Source organism: Panthera pardus, unplaced genomic scaffold, assembly GCF_024362965.1.
Source record: "Panthera pardus isolate Hobbes unplaced genomic scaffold, ASM2436296v1 HiC_scaffold_27, whole genome shotgun sequence".
NCBI classification, from domain to species: domain Eukaryota; kingdom Metazoa; phylum Chordata; class Mammalia; order Carnivora; family Felidae; genus Panthera; species Panthera pardus.
Genome location: NW_026526843.1, coordinates 37,647,181 through 37,664,973, shown reverse-complemented (window position 1 = coordinate 37,664,973; position 17,793 = coordinate 37,647,181). Strand labels below are relative to the sequence as shown.

Genomic DNA, 17,793 nt, shown 5'->3' with positions numbered 1-17,793 from the left:
TAAAAACGTTCCTATTTCTCTTCCCTCTGCAAAGATCCTTGACCATAGTCAGATAGCTTGTCGGTGGCAGAGCTTTGGAAACATTTGCTGGCACACGTGGCCGTGACCCTGACATAGTTGGTCCCATTCCTGCAGGGAACTGGACACCCTCCGTCCCTCCCACGGGTTCGCTTAGGCTCCGTTCCCTCACAGCTGTCTGGAACGGTTTTAAGACAACCAGATCATTCTATTCTAAATATTTTTCTGGGACTGAGGTCAAGTCAGCAGCATGATCCTCTCTTAAATGGGTCAGAGGAGGCGGACTCCCATGGCTCCTTAAAACATTGACCCTCTCTTCCAGCTGGTGCCCTCAGCTGGGTTCCTGGGGAACTTTGATGTGTCTGACACTGTGTTATGCACTCTGGAGGCAACTCCTTAAAAGACAAATTATCATATAGGGGAGACAAAAGGTAGTACAGTAAAACCTTGGTTTGCGAGCATAATTCGTTCCGGAAACAGGCTTGTAATCCAGAGCACTTGGATATCAAAGTGGATTTCGATATTTGCTCAGTTATGATCATGTGACTTTCGGCGTCACGTGCTACTCGTATTGCAAGACATCGCTTGTTTATCAAGTTAAAATTGATTAGAAGTGTTTGCTTGTCTTGCAGACACTTGCAGAACAGGTTACTCACAATCCAGGGTTTTACTGTATTGGCTACAAATGTGGTCTTTGGAATCAGACAGTCCTGGGTTCAAAGCCTGACATTTACTTAATAGTTGTGTGACCTTAGGCAAGTTACTTTCCTTATTAGCTTAATTTCCTCCTATGTAAACAGGGGCGGGGTGGGGTAGGGAATAGCACTTCTAGGATGGCTATGAGGAATACTTGGGACATTATACATAAGGTGCTGAATATGGTGCCAGCCACATAGTAAAGCACTCAGGAAAGAACAGTTGCTGCCATTAACATCATTACTATGACAACAACGACTATTACTACTGCTGTTATTACTAATAATGATAGGAGACTAGTAGAGTCACAAGTGTGTAGTACCAGTAAGCACAAATGTAGTTTAGGAAAAGAATGATCAGTTTTGGCGGGTGAGCCAGGAAATCTCTGGAGAAGGTAGGAGAAGTGGAATGAAATATGCCAGGTAGAGCAAATATATGACCCTGGCTGAACTGAACCGGCATGGGGCTCAAAAGAAGGAACCAAGGGACACCTGTCTGGGTGGCCCAGTTGGTTAAGCGTCCTGATTCTTGATTTCGGCTCAGGTCATGATCTCACAGTTTGTGGGATCAATCCCCCTCATGGGGCTCTGCACGGATGGTGCAGAGCATGCTTGGGATTCTTTCTCTCCCTCTCTTTCCCTTCCCTGTTCATGCTCTCTCTCTCTCCCAAAATAAATGAACGTTAAAAAAAAAAAGGAACTGAGTCAGCATCTGGTATATTCAGACTCTACTACCAGCTCACCTGTCTTTACAGCTGGTATCTCCAGCCCTCTATTACTCCAGCCCTCTATTACTACTTGCAATTTAGAGGGGGGCTTGTCTGCCGCTTGTCCTGGCTGCGCTTTAGAAGGTATCTGTGCTTTGGTGGAGTCCATGTGGGTCCTAACTCTGCAACCTGGTTTGTGGGTTCAAAGCCTAATTTGTATCGGCTTATCCAGGGGTGTTGGGTGAATACTCTCCAACCTTACAATTGACTTCACAATAAGCCACAAGGTGGATGAATGGATTGATGATGGTGGAGGGGACCTGTATAGGGACATAACACTCGTGTCTTGTCAGTCAGGTCACATCCTTCCTGATGGCCAGGTTCCTGAATGAAGCCAAATTAATCACAGGCTTTTTTGGTAACCTAAAATCAGAAGCTAACACAGTTGAAGGGTTTTGAGAGAGACAAGGTACGTATGTCAACACTGTTGTATTGACCTGGACGTATATCTTCCCCCCCCCCCCCCCCCCAGCTACAGTTGGGAAAACATCAAACATCGGAGACACTTTTTCTCTTGGATGTTTCAGTTTTATCTTCTGGATAAGATTTGGAAAACATCCACTTCTCAATAGCAATATAGTTATAGTGACTGTCTCGCTGAGTGTTCTTTTTGGCGTTCTTCCTAAACTCTATTGAAGTTTCTAAGCAGGGCTGCCACGAATGGCTTTGCACTGCACAACCCTAGGAGAGGGTGCCATTCACATAGACTATAATTGAATGGCGCCACTAGGGTTGTGCAGTGCACAACCTACACAACTGTACTCGGCGGCCCTGGCATAGTACTTTTCTCATCAAGGACAGGGAAATGGGTCTATACGCTGGTTTTGGGAAATGTAGAGAGTAGCAGTTTGGAGCATTCTGAGGGACTTAGTAAGGGGGCTGAAGCCTTGAGCTGCTGCTGTGACTAGGAAAGGAGGAGAGAAGTGCAGTTGTGGCTTTGTGGGGGGGGGGGCATCCTCTGGCAGTATCTCCATCCTTTTAAGGCTCCCCACTTGGGAGAGTCTGACATTACTGCTTGCAGTTGAGTGGTGGTAGTCTTTCCTCCTATGGGAGGACTACTGACCTTCATTCTTTCACTAAATAATGTTTTGAGGGCCTACTACATGAGGGTTGAAGAACAGGGAAGGATTTGCATGGGAGGGAGCATTTAAATGGGGATTTATGAAAGAAGCAGGATACAAATATGTGAAAATGAGTTGTGAGGACACAGTTCCAGGGGAAGAGGGAAGAGCAAGAGGAAAGACAGATGGGAAACTGCATGGTGGGGTATACGGGTAATGGTGAATAGTTCATTTTGGTCCAGTAGAAAGGCACATGGAGTAGTGAGCGATGATGCTGGTTTCCTGGGGGGGGCGTGGGGGCGGGGCCGGTGTCAAGTGATAATGGGGGAGAGGAGGAACTTGGATTCCAAGTTAAGGAGTTTGGACTTCATTTAACACGCATTATTGAGTCATCCTAAATTTGTTTTTTTAAAGATAGTTTGTTGAGACCTGAATCACATACTGTACAGTTGACCCATTTAGAGTGTTCAGTCAATGGTTTTTAGTATATTCACAGGTATGTGCAGCTATCACCACAATTTTGGACATTTTCATCACGTCAGAAAGAAGTTCCATGCCGTTTAGCTGTCGCCCCCCCCCACCCCCCCATCTGCTCTAAGCAATGACTAATCTACTTCCTGTCTCTATAGATGTGCCTGTTCTGGACATTTCATAGGGAGTCATGTAGTCTTTGGTCTTTATTTTTTTTTTTAATGTTTTCATTTATTTTTGAGAGACAGAAAAAGACAAGAGTGTGAGCAGGGGAGGGGGAGGGGCAGAGAGAGAGAGGGAGACACAGAATCTGAAGCAGGCTCCAGGCTCTGTGCTGTCAGCACAGAGCCCGACATGGGGCTCAAACTCATGAACCGTGAGATCATGACCTGAGCCGCAGTGAGACACTTAACCAACTGAGCTACCCAGGTGCCCCAGTGTATGGTCTTTTTTGACTGGCTTTTTTCACTTAGGATGTTTTTAAGGTTAGTCTGTGTTGTAGCAGGGATCAGTATTTCACTCCTTTTAATGGCCAAATAATATTCCATTGTATGGAGATACCACGTTTTGTTTATCCATTCATTCACTGATGAACGTTTGGGTTGTTTCCACCTTCTGGCCGTTATGAACGAGGCTGCTATGAAAATCCATGTAGAAGTTTTTATATAGACATTTCTCTTGCTTATATACATGGGAAAGGAATTGCTAGGTCATATGATAAGTGTGTTTAGCCTTTCGAGGAGCTGCCAGACTGTTTTCCAATGTTGGGGCGCCATTTTGCAACCCTACCAGCAGCGTATGTAGAGGCATACTTCAGAGGTATTGTGGGTTCAGTTCCAGACCACTGCAATGAAGAAGATATCACAACAAAATGAGTCAAATGAATTTGTTGCTTTCCCCATCTGTGTAAAAGTTATGTTTATGTTATGCCATAGTCTATTAAGTGTTCCATACCATTATGTCTAAAAATGCAATATACACACATTAATTTGGGGTCCCTGCGTGAGTCTGTGGGTTAAGTGGTCAACTCTTGACTTCTCCTCAGGTCATGATCTCACGGTTTGTGGGTTCAAGCCCCGCATTGGGCTGTGTACTCAAAGTGCGTAGCCTGCCTCGGATCCTCTCTCTCCTTCTCTCTCCCCCTTTCCCACTTGCACTGTCTCAAAATTAAATGAATGTCAAAAAAATAAAATAAAATACTTCAAGGGCGCCTGGGTGGCTCAGCCAGTTAAGCATCTGACTCTTGGTGAGATCAAGCCCTGTGTCAGGCTCTGTGCTGGATGTGGAGCCTGCTTAAGATTCTGTCTTCCTCCCTCTCCCTTTGCCCCTCCCCCACACATGCTGTCTCATTCAACAAAAGAATACTTCATTGCTAAAAAGGCTAACCATCTGAGCTGTAATCTTTCTGCTGGTGGAGGGTCTTGCCTTGATATTGATGGCTACTGACTGATCAGTGTGGTGGTTGCTGAAGGCTGGGGTGACAGTGGCAATTTTCTTAAAATAAGACAACAATGAGGTTTACCACATTGATGGACTCTTCCTTTGACAAAGGATTTCTCTGTAGCATGTGATGCTGTTTGTTGGCATTTTACCCACAGTAGAACTTCTATAAGAATTGGAGTCAATCCTCTCAAACCCTACTGCCGCTTTATCAACTAAATTGATGTAATATTCTAAATCCTTTGTTGTCATTTCAACAATCTTCACAGCATTTCACCAAGGAGTAGGTTCCATCTCAAGAAACCACTTTCTTTGCTCATCCGTGAGAAGCAGCTCTCACCTGTTCAAGTTGTATCATGAGATTGCACCAATCCAGTCCCATCTCCAGGCTCCACTTAGGATTCTATTTCTCTTGCTCTTCCCCCCACATCTGCAGTTACTTCCCCCACTGAAGTCTTGAACCCCTCAAAGTCATCCATGACGGTTGGAATCTACGTTTTCCAAACTCCTGCTAATGTTGGTATTTTGACCTCTTCCTGTGAATCATGAATGTTCTTAATGGCATCAGGGATGGTCAATGCTTTCCAGAAGGTTTTCAATTCAGTATGCCGAGATCCATCAGAGGAATCTTTATCTATGGCAGCTATATGGCCTTGTGAAATGTATTTCTTAAATAATAAGACTGGAAATTCAACATTACTCCTTGATTCACAGGCTACAGAATGGATGTTGTGTTAGCAGTAATGTTAAAAAACAACATTAATTACACACAGTTCCGTCAGAGCTCTTGGGTGACCAGATGTATTGTCAAGGAGCAGTAATATTTTGAGAGGAATCTATTATTTTTCTGAGCACTAGGTCTCAACAGTAGGCTTAAAATATTCAGCAAACCATGTTGTGAACAGATGTGTTGTCATCCAGGCTTGTGTTGCTCCATTTATAGAGCACAGGCAGAGGAGATTTAGCATAATTCTTTTTTCCTTTCTCTGAGAGAGAGAGAGAGAGAGGGAAACAGAGGATCTGAAGCAGGCTCCACGCTGACAGCAGAGAGCCCGATGCAGGGCTCAAACCCACGAACCGTGAGATCATGACCTGAGCCAAAGTCGGACACTTAACTGACTGAGCCACGCAGACACCCCTAGCGTAATTCTTACATGTCCTAGGGGTTTTGGCTTGGTAAATGAGCATTGGCTTCAACTTAAAGGCATTAGTTTCAACCATCCATAACCAGCTGCATTAGCACTTAATACAAGAGTCAACCTGTTCTTTGAAGCTAGGCATTGACATTTCCTCTCTAGCTATGAAAGTCCCGGGTGGCATCTTCTTTCAGTAAAAGTCTGTTTCATCTGCATTGAAAATCTGTTGTTTAGTGTAGCCACCTTCATTAACTGTCTTGTCTAGATCTTCTGGAGAAATTGCTGCAGCTTCTACGTTAGCACATGCTGCTTTACCTTGCACTTTAACATTTTGTGGAGATGGTTTCTTTCTTTAAACCTCATGAACCAACCTCTGCTAGCTTCAAACTTTCATTCTGTGGCTTCCTCACCTCTCTCAGCTTTTATGGAATTGAAGAGAGTGAGGGCCTTGCTCCGCATTAGGCTTTGGCTTGAGGGAATGTGATGGCTGATTTGATCTTCTGTCCACACCGCTAAAGCTTTCTCTCCATATCCGCCAAAAGCTGTTTCGCTTTCTTATCATTCATGTGTTCACTGGAGTAGCACTTTTCATTTCCTTCAAGAACGTTTCCTTTGCATTCACAGCTCGGTTGTTTGGCTCAAGAGGCCCGGCTTTCAGCCTTTCGGCTTGGAACATACCTTCCTCACTAGGTTTAATCATTTCTAGCTTTTGATTTAATGTGAGAGACGTGTGACTCTCCCTTTCACTTAAATACTTAGAGGCCATTGTAGGATTATTAACTGGCCTAATTTCACTATTGTTGTGTCCACAGCCAGTCAGTAGAGCAGACAGAACACCTATATTTACTAAGTTCACTATCTTATGCGGGTGCAGTTACAGAATTTTGTGGGTGTAGAAACAATTACAGTTTAACATCAAAGGTCACTGATCACCCAGGTGCCCCTGGATGGCCCAGTTGCTTAAGCACCTGACTCTTGATTTTGTCTCAGGTCATGATCTCATGGTTTGTGAGTTTCAGCCCCGCACTGGGCTCTACGCTGACCGTGTGAAGCTTGCCTGGGATTCTCTCCCTCCCCCCCTCTCTGCCCCTCCGTCACTTGCCTGCTCGCTTGCTCTCTCAAAAATAAATAAAGTTAAACCATTAAAAAAGAGAATAAGAACCTAATAATAATGTATGAATTAGAGTAAAGGAGGGAAGACACTGGACACCTGGAGATCAGATAGGAAATTATTATAGTAGCTCAAGAAAATACTAGGGGCTAAACTAGGAAAAGATAGGATAAGTGTCAGATCCATTGAAAAAGTTGAAGTGTCAGCATGACAGGACTTGGGGACTGACTACATGTGGGGGCTGAGGAAGAGGGGTGCCATCGAAGATGGCTCCGAGGTTTAAAAATAGGCTGATTGGATAACAGTACTTTTTTTTCTACTTTGTGTTTTAAAATTATTTTTAATTTACAAAATTTTAAAGCTATTACAGAAGGGGCGCCTGGGTGGCGCAGTCGGTTAAGCGTCCGACTTCAGCCAGGTCACGATCTTGCGGTCCGTGAGTCCGTGAGTTCGAGCCCCGCGTCAGGCTCTGGGCTGATGGCTCGGAGCCTGGAGCCTGTTTCCGATTCTGTGTCTCCCTCTCTCTCTGCCCCTCCCCCGCTCATGCTGTGTCTCTCTCTGTCCCAAAAATAAAAAATAAAAATAAAAAAAAAAAAAAAAAAAAAAAAAAAAAAAAAAAAACGTTGAAAAAAAAAAAAAAAGCTATTACAGAAGATGCTTGTATAGCCTTTACTCAGCTTCCCTGATGTTAACATCTTGCATAATCATGGTAAAATTATTAAAACTGAGAAACTGTCATTGCTGCTATGAACTGAACTATAGATTTTATTCGGATTTTACCAGTGTTTTCACAAACGTCCTCTTACTGTTCCAGGATCCCACATTGTATTTAGTTGGCATGTCTTCTTAGTCTTTTCCATCCATGACAGTTCTTCATTCTGTCTTTCATTATCTTCACGGTTTGAGGAGCGCTGGTAAGTTACTTTGTAAAATGTCCTTATTTAGATTCAGCTGTTTTTTTTTCAGGCTTATATTTGGGCAGTTGGGCAAAAACAGTGCAGAAGTGATGTTGTACCCTTCTTGTGCATTATATCAGGAGGTACATGATGATATGTCTTATTAACCAGGGTCACTTGGTTAAGATGACGTCTGCCAGATTTCTCCACTATGAAGTTCCCAGTTTTCCTTTGTAATTAACAAGTAGCTTGCATGCAAAAGTAATACTTGCATTACTAATCGGAGCAGCTATCAATGGTTCTTGCCTGTATCAGTGTTAGCTACAGTGTTTGCCTAATGTTGATTTCCTTTTTCCCTCATTCCTTCTGCCTTTGTCAGTCGGAATTCTGCAGTTCAAAGAGATGTCTTTTCTCTCCCATTCTTCAAGCAAGCAGTTATAGAGGAAAGAGGTTAGACATGTTATGCCAGATTTAGGCATGTTATGTCTTGGGTATCTGTGTGGCATGTAGATGGAAATAGAAAGCATTTGGTATCTGCATAGAAACAAAAGTTGAGGTCAAGTATTGGAGGCAAGTACTATTATGCTTTTCCATTAAAATTTTAAAAAAGTTTTTTTTAACGTTTATTTATTATTGAGAGACAGAGAGACACAGAGTGTGAGCAGGGGAGGGGTAGAGAGGGGGGGAGACACAGAATCTGAAGCAGGCTCCAGGCTCTGACTGTCAGCACAGAGCCCGACGTGGGGCTTGAACTCACAAACTGTGAGATCATGACCTGAGCCGAAGTCGGACACTTAACTGACTGAGCCATCCATGCTCCCCTCCATTAAAAATTTTTTAAAGGTTTATTTATTTTTGAGAGAGAGAAAGAGAGCTCATGTGGGGAAGGGGCAGAGAGAGAGGGAGACAGAGAATCGGCAGCAGGCCCTAGGCTCTGAGCTCTCAGCACAGATCCCAACGTGGAGCTCAAACCCACGATCCACGAGATCATGATCTGAGCCAAAGACAGCTCTTAACCGACTGAGTCACCCAGGTGCCCCATGCTTTTCCATTTTAGAGTGTAGAACCCGGGTTCGGGGTGGAAACCCAAGGCATAGTGGGAAATAAAACTGGCAAGGCAGTGGGCTGCAATGTTGCTGAGGGTCTTCATTGCCTGACAAACAACTTTGGACTTTGTTCAGTGGCTCATCAATGCCAATTTAAGATTTAGCAGGAGGGAAAGATTGAAGGGCACCTGGGTGGCTCCAGCGGTTAAGCATCTGATGTTGGCTCAGGTCATAATCTCACAGTGTGAGTTCAAGCCCCACATTGGGCTCTGCACTGATGGTGCAGAATCTGCTTGGGATTCTCTCTCACTCCCTTTCTCTCTGCCCCCGGCTGATGTGTGCATGCATGCACTTTCTTTCTCTTTCTCAAAAATAAATAAACTTGAAAAAAAAAGGAGGGAAAGATTGATAATTAGATCCTAGTTCAAAATCTATGGCACTGTGTGTAGCAATTGAGAGCTATATAATACTCCAAATTCAATAAAATCTAAGTACCTAATGGGTTCTACAAGCTATTGGGAAAAAAAAGAGAGGTGTTATCTGTAGTTATTGAAGACAGCTTTGTGGAGGAAATAGAACTTGCCATGGGCTTGGATGGAATTTGCAGTCAGAGAAGAGAAAGGGCATCCAAGAAGGATGCTGCTATCAATAGCTTGTACTTATTTTTATTTCCTTACAGTGTGCCAGGCACTGAACTAAGCGCTTCAAGCATTCAGTCCTCACCTCTACCCTATGAGATAGCCCTGTCGTAATCCCCACTTGACAGATGAGGAAACTGAGCCTCGAGTAGTTAAGTCTTCTCTGCTTGTAGGCAGCTGGAGAAAGGAAGCCATATAATACATCAGACTGTTATTTGCACGCATGGAGATTTGCAAGCGTTAGGAAAAAAAAGTTAGAGGAATTGGAAATTCAATCTGAGCTGTTGCTGATGTAGCTCACAGTAGGGATGGAGTTTCTATTGAGATCAGAATAATTATAGCTATTGTGTATGGAGTGCTAGCTCTGGACTAGAGATCGTGCCAAGAGCGTGGCTTGCTCGATTGCATTTGATCCTCTCCAAAACCTTGTGAGACATGGATACTATTTTGATCCCTAATTTAGCAATGGGGATCCCTCCAGTTTCTTGCCCAAGCCCATCATGCTGGTGAGTGGCAGAGCCAGCGTATAGACCCAAGTTTGTTTTGACCCTAGAGCCCATAATCTGCACCAGTTAGCAGTGCTACCTGTCCTGTTTCCATCCTTTCAATAGGGATGAATTTGCCAATGGGACCAGAAAACTTGGGTGTTTATGAGCCCTGATAGTGCTTGGGTGTGGACAGTATGAAATATGCCTTTGTGACTCTCCTCATTCGATATCTCAGTGGTTGACCAACCCCATTCTTTTTTTAAGGTATAATTGAAACAGGTTACAATCTGGTCTTTGAAGTCTGGGAACCATTCTGGTTTTAAGATGACCTTATAACCTTATTAATCCACTTTATGTTGATTCGAAAGCCCAACTCTTTATAGGAACTTTATTTCCCCTTTGTCTAAACTCCTGAAGGAAGGCTCTCTTTTTGTAAGCTCCTTATAGTGACAAAAATCATCCTTTCTCAGAAAGAGGTAAGCAGAAGGAATTAATGGAAGGAAAGTGGGTGGGCATAATTTAGCCAAAGGCTTCCTGGAGAAAATGATGCTCAGTTTTGTATTTGAAGGGTAAATAGGGATTAGCCAGAAAAGAAAAGGTGAGAAGGCCTTTCTGGAGGAGTGAATCATGTTTGCGATGGAGATTGAAATTTTAAAAATAAAATGATGAAAATATTAGGAAAACAGTAGGTGACTCTTGTGTAATCCCAGCATTGTAAGACTTTTAAACGTCACATCAAAGACAGAAGCCATAAAGGAAATGACAAATACGTCTGATTACATAAAGATAAAAAAGCTTCTGTACATCAAAATACTAACATTAAGCAAAGCTACAGCAGTGACGACCTGGGGGAAATATTTTCAATAAATATCAAATAATCTGTATAAAATGTCATTAAAACATAAATAGCTCTTAAAACTCAGTGAGAAAAAGAACATACCAGTTGTAAAACAGGCAGAGGCCACAGATGGTCATGTCCGCAAAGAAGAAATATAGCTGTCCAAAAAATATATTAGAAAATAGTTGAACATTTCTGGTCATTTGAGACATGCCATTTAAAGCAGTAAGTTGTACGTGTGTGTTATTGGAGAGGAAAATAATGTTCTTTCTACCCTTCTAGGTTCTTGGCTAAGACCCCCCACCCCCACCGTAATAAAAGACTGATTAACAGAAGAAAAACAAACGGAAGTTTCATAGCATGTGTATGTCCCTCCCGCATATATGGGAGAGACCCAAGAAAACTGAGTAACTCCCTGGAATGGCCCAAGCCATCACCTTAGATACCATCTCCAGCCTTAGAGACAGAAGAAAGATGTTGGGTGGTGGAGCTGGTGTAGGGCAGAAGGTCAGTTATGGGAAGAGACCAGGAAGAGCACGGTGATCAAGGGTAAGGTCATTATACAGGTTGAGGTCAGAGTCTTCTCCATTGATAAGACTTTCTAGAGTCTGAATCATCCTCCCTTTCCTGGTACAGAGGGGGAGCCATTCTTAGAAGTGGAGATTTCCCTCATAAATGTATATGTCTCCTACAGAAGGGTAACGTCTACTCACTTTCCTGAGCTTCTCCCATGTCTGCTGTTTTTTTTTTGTTTGTTTGTTTTTGTTTTTTTAAGTAACCAGCTAAAATCATCCTTATGCCAAAGAGACATATTTCAGGGTGGCCAATTCTGCTCCCCTTCCATGTTTTGCCTTTTAAACAGGTTGTAGCAGAAACACATTCTCCTATGTTGCCAGTGGGAGTATAAATTCAAATAAATGTTCTCGAAGGTAGTTTAGAATTATAGGTTAAAAGCCTTAAACTGTATATTCCCTTTGAAGACCTAGAAATTCTACTTGTATAAATGCAGACTAAGTAAATAGTAAAGGATCTGAAATTTTACACAAAACATGCACGTGCAGTAGGAAGAGAGTGGTTGAGTACATTGTTGCGGATCTACATAATTGAATCAAATGAAGCGCTTAGAAAATGAGGTTGTAGAAGCGTGTTTATCAACATGGAGCGTGTTCAGAGTACAGTTTGGCACAAAGTGTGAGGTTTCCAGGCTGGAAAGGTAGACAGGGTCCAGAGCGAAGAAAGCTTTGCCTGCCATGCTAAGCAGCTTGGGCTTTTTCTGTGAGTACTGGCAAGTCATTGAAAGATTTTATTTTATGTTACTTTATTTTTTAAATGCTTTTTTGGCAAAGTTTATTTTGAGAGAGAAAGAGACAGCGCAAGTGGGGGAGGGGCATGGAGAGAGACAATCCCAAGCAGGCTCCCTGCTGTCAGCACAGGGCCCAATATGGGGCTCTATCTCATGAAACTCCAAGATCACGACCTGAGCCGAAACCAAGAGTCTGATGTGTAACCGACTGAGCCACCCAGGCGCCCCTGAAGGATTTTAAATGGCAGGTTAGAATGGTGTTTTAGGTAGATCTTTCTTCCAGCAGTGTGCCTGGAATGTGGGAGACCAGTGAAGAGATTACCTCAGTGGTCCAGGGAGCGAGGATGAGGGTACAAGAGTATGATCATTAGTGAATAGAGCCTAGGACAGACTTTGGGCAGTTGAAGGAATGGACCGTTCCTATGGTGGATAAAGGTTATAGGCGCTCAGGAATCCCCAAATAGCTGTGTACCATCATAGGATCGTGGGAGATAGAACCAGAATAAGAGCTAGAGGGTTGGGCCTGAGAAGATTGTGTGCCAGGCCACTACTCCCCTCATCCTCTCTCACTGTTTCTCTTTCATTTAGTTCCCCCCCTCCACCCTTCTTCACTGCTTTACATGGCTAGTCCCTTATTTAGGGTGGTCTTGGCAACCGGCTGGCCCCTCTTCCCAATTACATTGCCATTGTACTCACACTTCATCCTGTGAACAAAAATTAATCTTCCTTAGGTGTTAGGAAAGTGGGGGTTTATCAGACCTCATGCTGGGGTGAAGCAGTTGATGGACTGGACAATGATGCCAATGAACTTGGGGCTGATGTACCTGTGGGAACAGGAACAGGAAGGTAGGACAAGTGATGTCTGAGAGGTAGGTTGGTGGGGGGGAAGGTGGGAACCTGGAACCAGAGCAGCTCAGAGGTAGAGGGCGAACTGGGACATCCTAGATCGGATGATTTGCAAAGAGCAGAAATGACACATTTCCAGTGTTAAAGAACAAAAGTCAACAGAGTAAGTTTGAGGATCTAATTGACTTTATTAAGAGATCCATGAATCAGGTAGCATCCCATCTAGCAAGGGAGGGGTGTTGTACAGAATGGTTGATTTTTACAGGAAGTGGGGTGAGGCATGGAAGTTATTAGCAAAGGAGAAAAAAAAAGAAAGGATTGTTTCAGGCAAGGTCACCTTCTCATAGGGAGAAGGGCAGAAGGTCTTTATTAGGTGGATCAGGTCATGTTCCTTTGCGGAATAGAGTACCTAGTTGGTGAGGACCAGAAAACTTCCAGACGATTGGCTTAATATTCTACTGGGGGAGCTGCGACTGCCCTTAATTCTTGGTTTGCTATCCTGGGGGTAAGTGACACCACCTTGGGCCTGTGGCTTTCTTTTTATCACTGAGAGGGAGAGCCTTGGAGTAGTACAGGGAGCTTTCCTGGGAAATCTGAGAGGGTATGTTTTTTTTTTAATTTTTATCTTAAAATTTTTTTTTTTAATTTATTGTTTAATTTACATCCAAGTTAGCATATGGTGCAACAATGATTTCAGGAGTAGATTCCTGGATGCCCCTTACCCATTTAGCCCATCCTCCCTCCCACAACCCCTCCAGCAACCCTCTGCTTGTTCTCCGTATTTAAGAGCCTCTTCTGTTTTGTCCTCCTCCCTGTTTTTATATTATTTTTGCTTCCCTTCCCATATGTACATCTTAAAGTCCTCATATGAGTGACATCATAAGATATTTGTCTTTCTCTGACCAGTTTCGCTTACCATAATATGAGAGGGTATGGCTTTGAATGGAACCCGTGTATTTTTTTCCAGGAAAAGACTTCAGTTTTGGAAGGATCCAAGGAATAGGGGTCCCTGGGTGGCTCAGTCGGTTAAGTGTCCGACTCTTGGTCTCAGCTCAGGTCATGGTCTCGCGGTTCATGAGTTGGAGCCCCGCGTCGGGCTCTGTGCTGGCAGTGCGGAGCCTGCTTGGGATTCTTTGTGTCTCCTCCTCTCTCTGCCCCTCCCTTACTTGCTCTTTGTCTCTCTCTCTCTCTCAACAATAAATAAATAAACTTAAAAAACAAAGGATGCAAGGAGTATCAGAACCCAGCAGACCTGGTTCTGAATGAGAGGGGTTGGAGCTAAGGTGAACACATCTTTAGGGAATGCTGAACTCTGAAACCCATCCGCGTAAACATAATTTGATGCCTGGTTAGGTTGTGTTTGGAAATGTCTCACCTTGTAGTGACTACATCTTGTGAGCTGTGTGGTGCTATGGGTGTGGGGCCGCTGGGGTGACTCCATGTGCCATGGACCTGTCACGGGGCAGGTCCAGAGTCTAAAGAACAGCCCACAGGGCGCCTGGGTGACTGAATCCATTAAGCATCCAACTTTGGCTCAGGTCGTGGTCTCATGGTTCACGAGTTCGAGCCCCGTATCGGGCTCTATGCTGACAGCTCAGAGCCTCGAGCCTGCTTCAGATTCTGTCTCTGTCTCTCTGCCACTCCCCTGCTCGTGCGCTCTCTCTCTCTCTCAAATATAAATCAGCATTTAAAAAAATTAAAAAAAAAAAAAACAGAGAAGAGCAGCCTTTATGAAGTTGGGACCGTGTCAGGTGTGAGGTGGAAAGTGAGTGGAACTAGAGGTTAGGGAATCTGGGTTCTTGTTGGAACCCTTTCCCTTAGGTTTCTTCAGCTGCAAAATGGGATTTAATAACAAGGCCCTGCCCATCTCCCAGACAACAGGAAAGTAGAAATGCTTTTAGCACATCTCTGTTACCTAGCCCTGCCCTTTTCTTCAGGTGCTGAACTGGGCAGATTTTAGCACAAGTACAAAAGTGCCAGGTTGGTGCTGGGGTACCCACAAATGCATTCTCCTCTTCCTCTCGTCCTTGTTTGCTCTCCCAAGTGGCTTTTCTTCCCACTCTGTTTGCAACCGAAGGGATAGTTTAGCTTTCCATCTGCTGGCCTAAAACACGCTACCAAAATTCGGAGGCGGCTGGCAGGCTAGCAAGGAAGAGAGCGGGGATATTCAAGCCAAGGCTGGAGGTCCATCGGGCCTCTGAATTAAAATGTTATTTTCACATGGCTCCTTTGGTTAATGTTGCTTATGGATGTGGCTCCAGCAGGCTAGGGCAGAGAGGTTCAATGTTGTAAATCTTTGAAGTTGCTGAGGGAGGCCACGGGTTTACTGGAACTAGAATATGATGAATTTGGAGTCCTTTTTCAGACCTGCTCATTTGATAGGTCTACATGTGTCTGATTGAAAGATTGCCTCAAGCAGATACCCTGTGTCCCAGTGTTGGGAATAGACAGGTTGGATGAGAAAGGCCAAAGTGCTGGGTGGAATGACTTGGCCACGTGAAAGTAACTGTTGGGAACCTCACTTAGGGTCAAAGCTAGATTGATGAGCTGCCTCAAATGAAATTAGACCTGTCATTGGGTTGCTGCGACTGGAGCCTTCACTCCCTTTAGTAGGCTTCTGGGCTTTTGGCACAGGGCTGTCATGAATCCGAACCAGCCAAATGGAGCAGTTATAGGGAAATCTGCCCCAGTAATCTGCTCATCTGTTCTTGGCTATAGGAAAAGTAAGAGTTAACTGTGGGGCCCAGTGTTATTTTTGCTTCTCTGTTAAGCACGTTAGCATGAAGTATCTTGGCTATTCCAGAAACTCAGGAAGGCTGCTGTCATGGCTCCTAGGGGACTCCAGAAGTATTGAGGGCCTTTTCAAGGTGGTTGGGGGCTCCTGTCTGTTCTGTGTATACTCTATACTGTGAATGTGGTTTTTGATGGGCCTGATGCTGGGCGACTATGTGCAAACCTCCAACTTGGTCCCTTGCTTAAGGTGACTAGCTTTGCTGCAAGGGTCAGTGGTAGAGAATACCAGCTTTGACTCTTTCTTGGACTGCTACTGAGGGGTGGAAGGGGAGTAGGGATATATTAATGTTTGGATGATTGAAATAACAAATTGACAGTCCTTATCCCAAACCATTCAGGTCAGATGTATTTCAGAAGTCAGAAACTTCTGGATTTCATAAAGGAAATACAGGGGTGTCTGGATGACTCAGTCCATACAGCATGCGACTCTTGATCTTGGGGTCATGAGTTCAAGACCCACGTTGGGCATAGAGCTTACTTGAAAAAAACCAGAAAAGCAACATGGTGGGTGTGGAGTATTTTACATCTACCCTCAGTGGAGACTATGGTAGCACACCATAATCAGAAGATACTATTTTTATGGAAGCCATATGAATACTCAGCATAAATGGTATAAAGAAACTTTATAAATAGTCTCAGATCCGTTCAAGTCCTGCTTGCTACCAAATTAGCTTTGAAAAGAATCCAACTTTTGATTTTTAGAGCCTTTTGGATTTGGTGATTGCCGATGAGGGTTATGGACCTGTAATTGTCATTGGTTTTGCACTTTTAATCAAATTGATCCACAGGGGGAAAGGCTCGTTCTTGGTGGATATTTCCTTGGCTGGGTTCTCTGCTCAGGTATTTTGTGGGTGATGGATTCCTGGCCACATTCTTTGTAAGACCCTTCCTCTTTTCTGTTCTTCTTTTCTCTTCCTCCTGTTAGGGATTCAAGCAGGTATCTTTCTTTGTGACTTTGCTTATAGTACCCTTTACTTCTAAATGTAGATTTTGAGAGAACCAAAGAGCCAAATGCTAATGTATATACATGTAAGCCAAACAAGTGCATAATGCAGATAAGCTTTCTAAATAAATGCTTACAACAAGATAGGAACACAGATCAATTACTTTGCAAACCATACCAATAAATCACTGTAGAGGAAGGAACTCCACCAACATGTGTTTCGTTCTTTCATTAATCCTTAGTCCTGCTGAATGTCATCTTATCTGGTTGCCATGAGTGGTTGGATCTCCCTGGGCATTTGTTAAACATGCAGATTCCTGGAGTCCCAGACTTTTGGAGTCAACATTCCTAATGGGGCAGCTGGAAATCTGCATATTTAACAAGAGCTCTGCAGGGGTTTCTTTGTCCCTCTTGAGAATCATTGCTTTGATGAAAGTCAAACTGTCACATGTTTTTCTATAACCCCAGCCTAGGTCAAACCAAGCAGCATGGGACTGATTTGTCTCTTAGAAGGACAAGGTTCTTTTTAAAAAAAATTTTTAATGTTTTTTTATTATTGAGAGAGAGAGACAAAGCATGAGTAGGGGAGGGATGGCAGAGAGAGAGAGGAGACACAGAATCCAAAACAAGCTCTGGGGTCTGAGCTGTCAGCACAGAGCCCGATGCAGGACTCAAACTCATGAACCATGAGATCTTGACCTGAACCAAAGTTGGAAGCTTAACCAGCTGAGCCACCCAGATGCCCTGGACGAGGTTCTTTTTCATTTGGTTTGCCCCGGGAGGGGAATAGAAGCATAGAACTACCTGGTCATGGTTAGAAATAATCCAGTCAAATGTGGGGAAGGAAAAATAATTTTCCCTCTACCCTCTAGATTCTTGGCTGCTACCACCCCCTCCCCCACCCCCCGCCACATAATAAAAGACCAGTTAGCAGGAGAAAAACAAATGGAAGTTTAATAGCATGTATACCCTCCTGTATACGTAGGAGAGATGCAAAAAAACTGAGTAACTCCCTGGAATGGCCCAAGCCATCACCTTAGATACTATCTCCAGCCTTAGAGACAGAAGAAAGATGTTGGGTGGTGGGGCTGGTGTAGGGCAGAAGGTCAATTATGGGAAGAGACCAGGAAGAGCACGGTGATCAAGGGTAAGGTCATTATGCAGGTTGAGGTCAGAGTCTTCTCCATTGATAAGACTTTCGAGAGTCTGAATCATCCTCCTTTTCCTGGTACAGAGGGGGAGCCATTCTTAGAAGTGGAGATTTCCCTTATAAATGTATGTGTCTCCTACAGAAGGGTAAACT

General features: G+C 43.8%; 1 protein-coding gene across 7 annotated transcripts in view; it reads left to right on the top strand.

Moving 5' to 3' along the window:
* The window catches only part of TMEM164 (transmembrane protein 164), a 170,939-nt gene that overhangs the window by 51,856 nt on the left and 101,290 nt on the right, over positions 1–17,793 (top strand). The gene's annotated exons all lie outside the window — the stretch shown is intronic.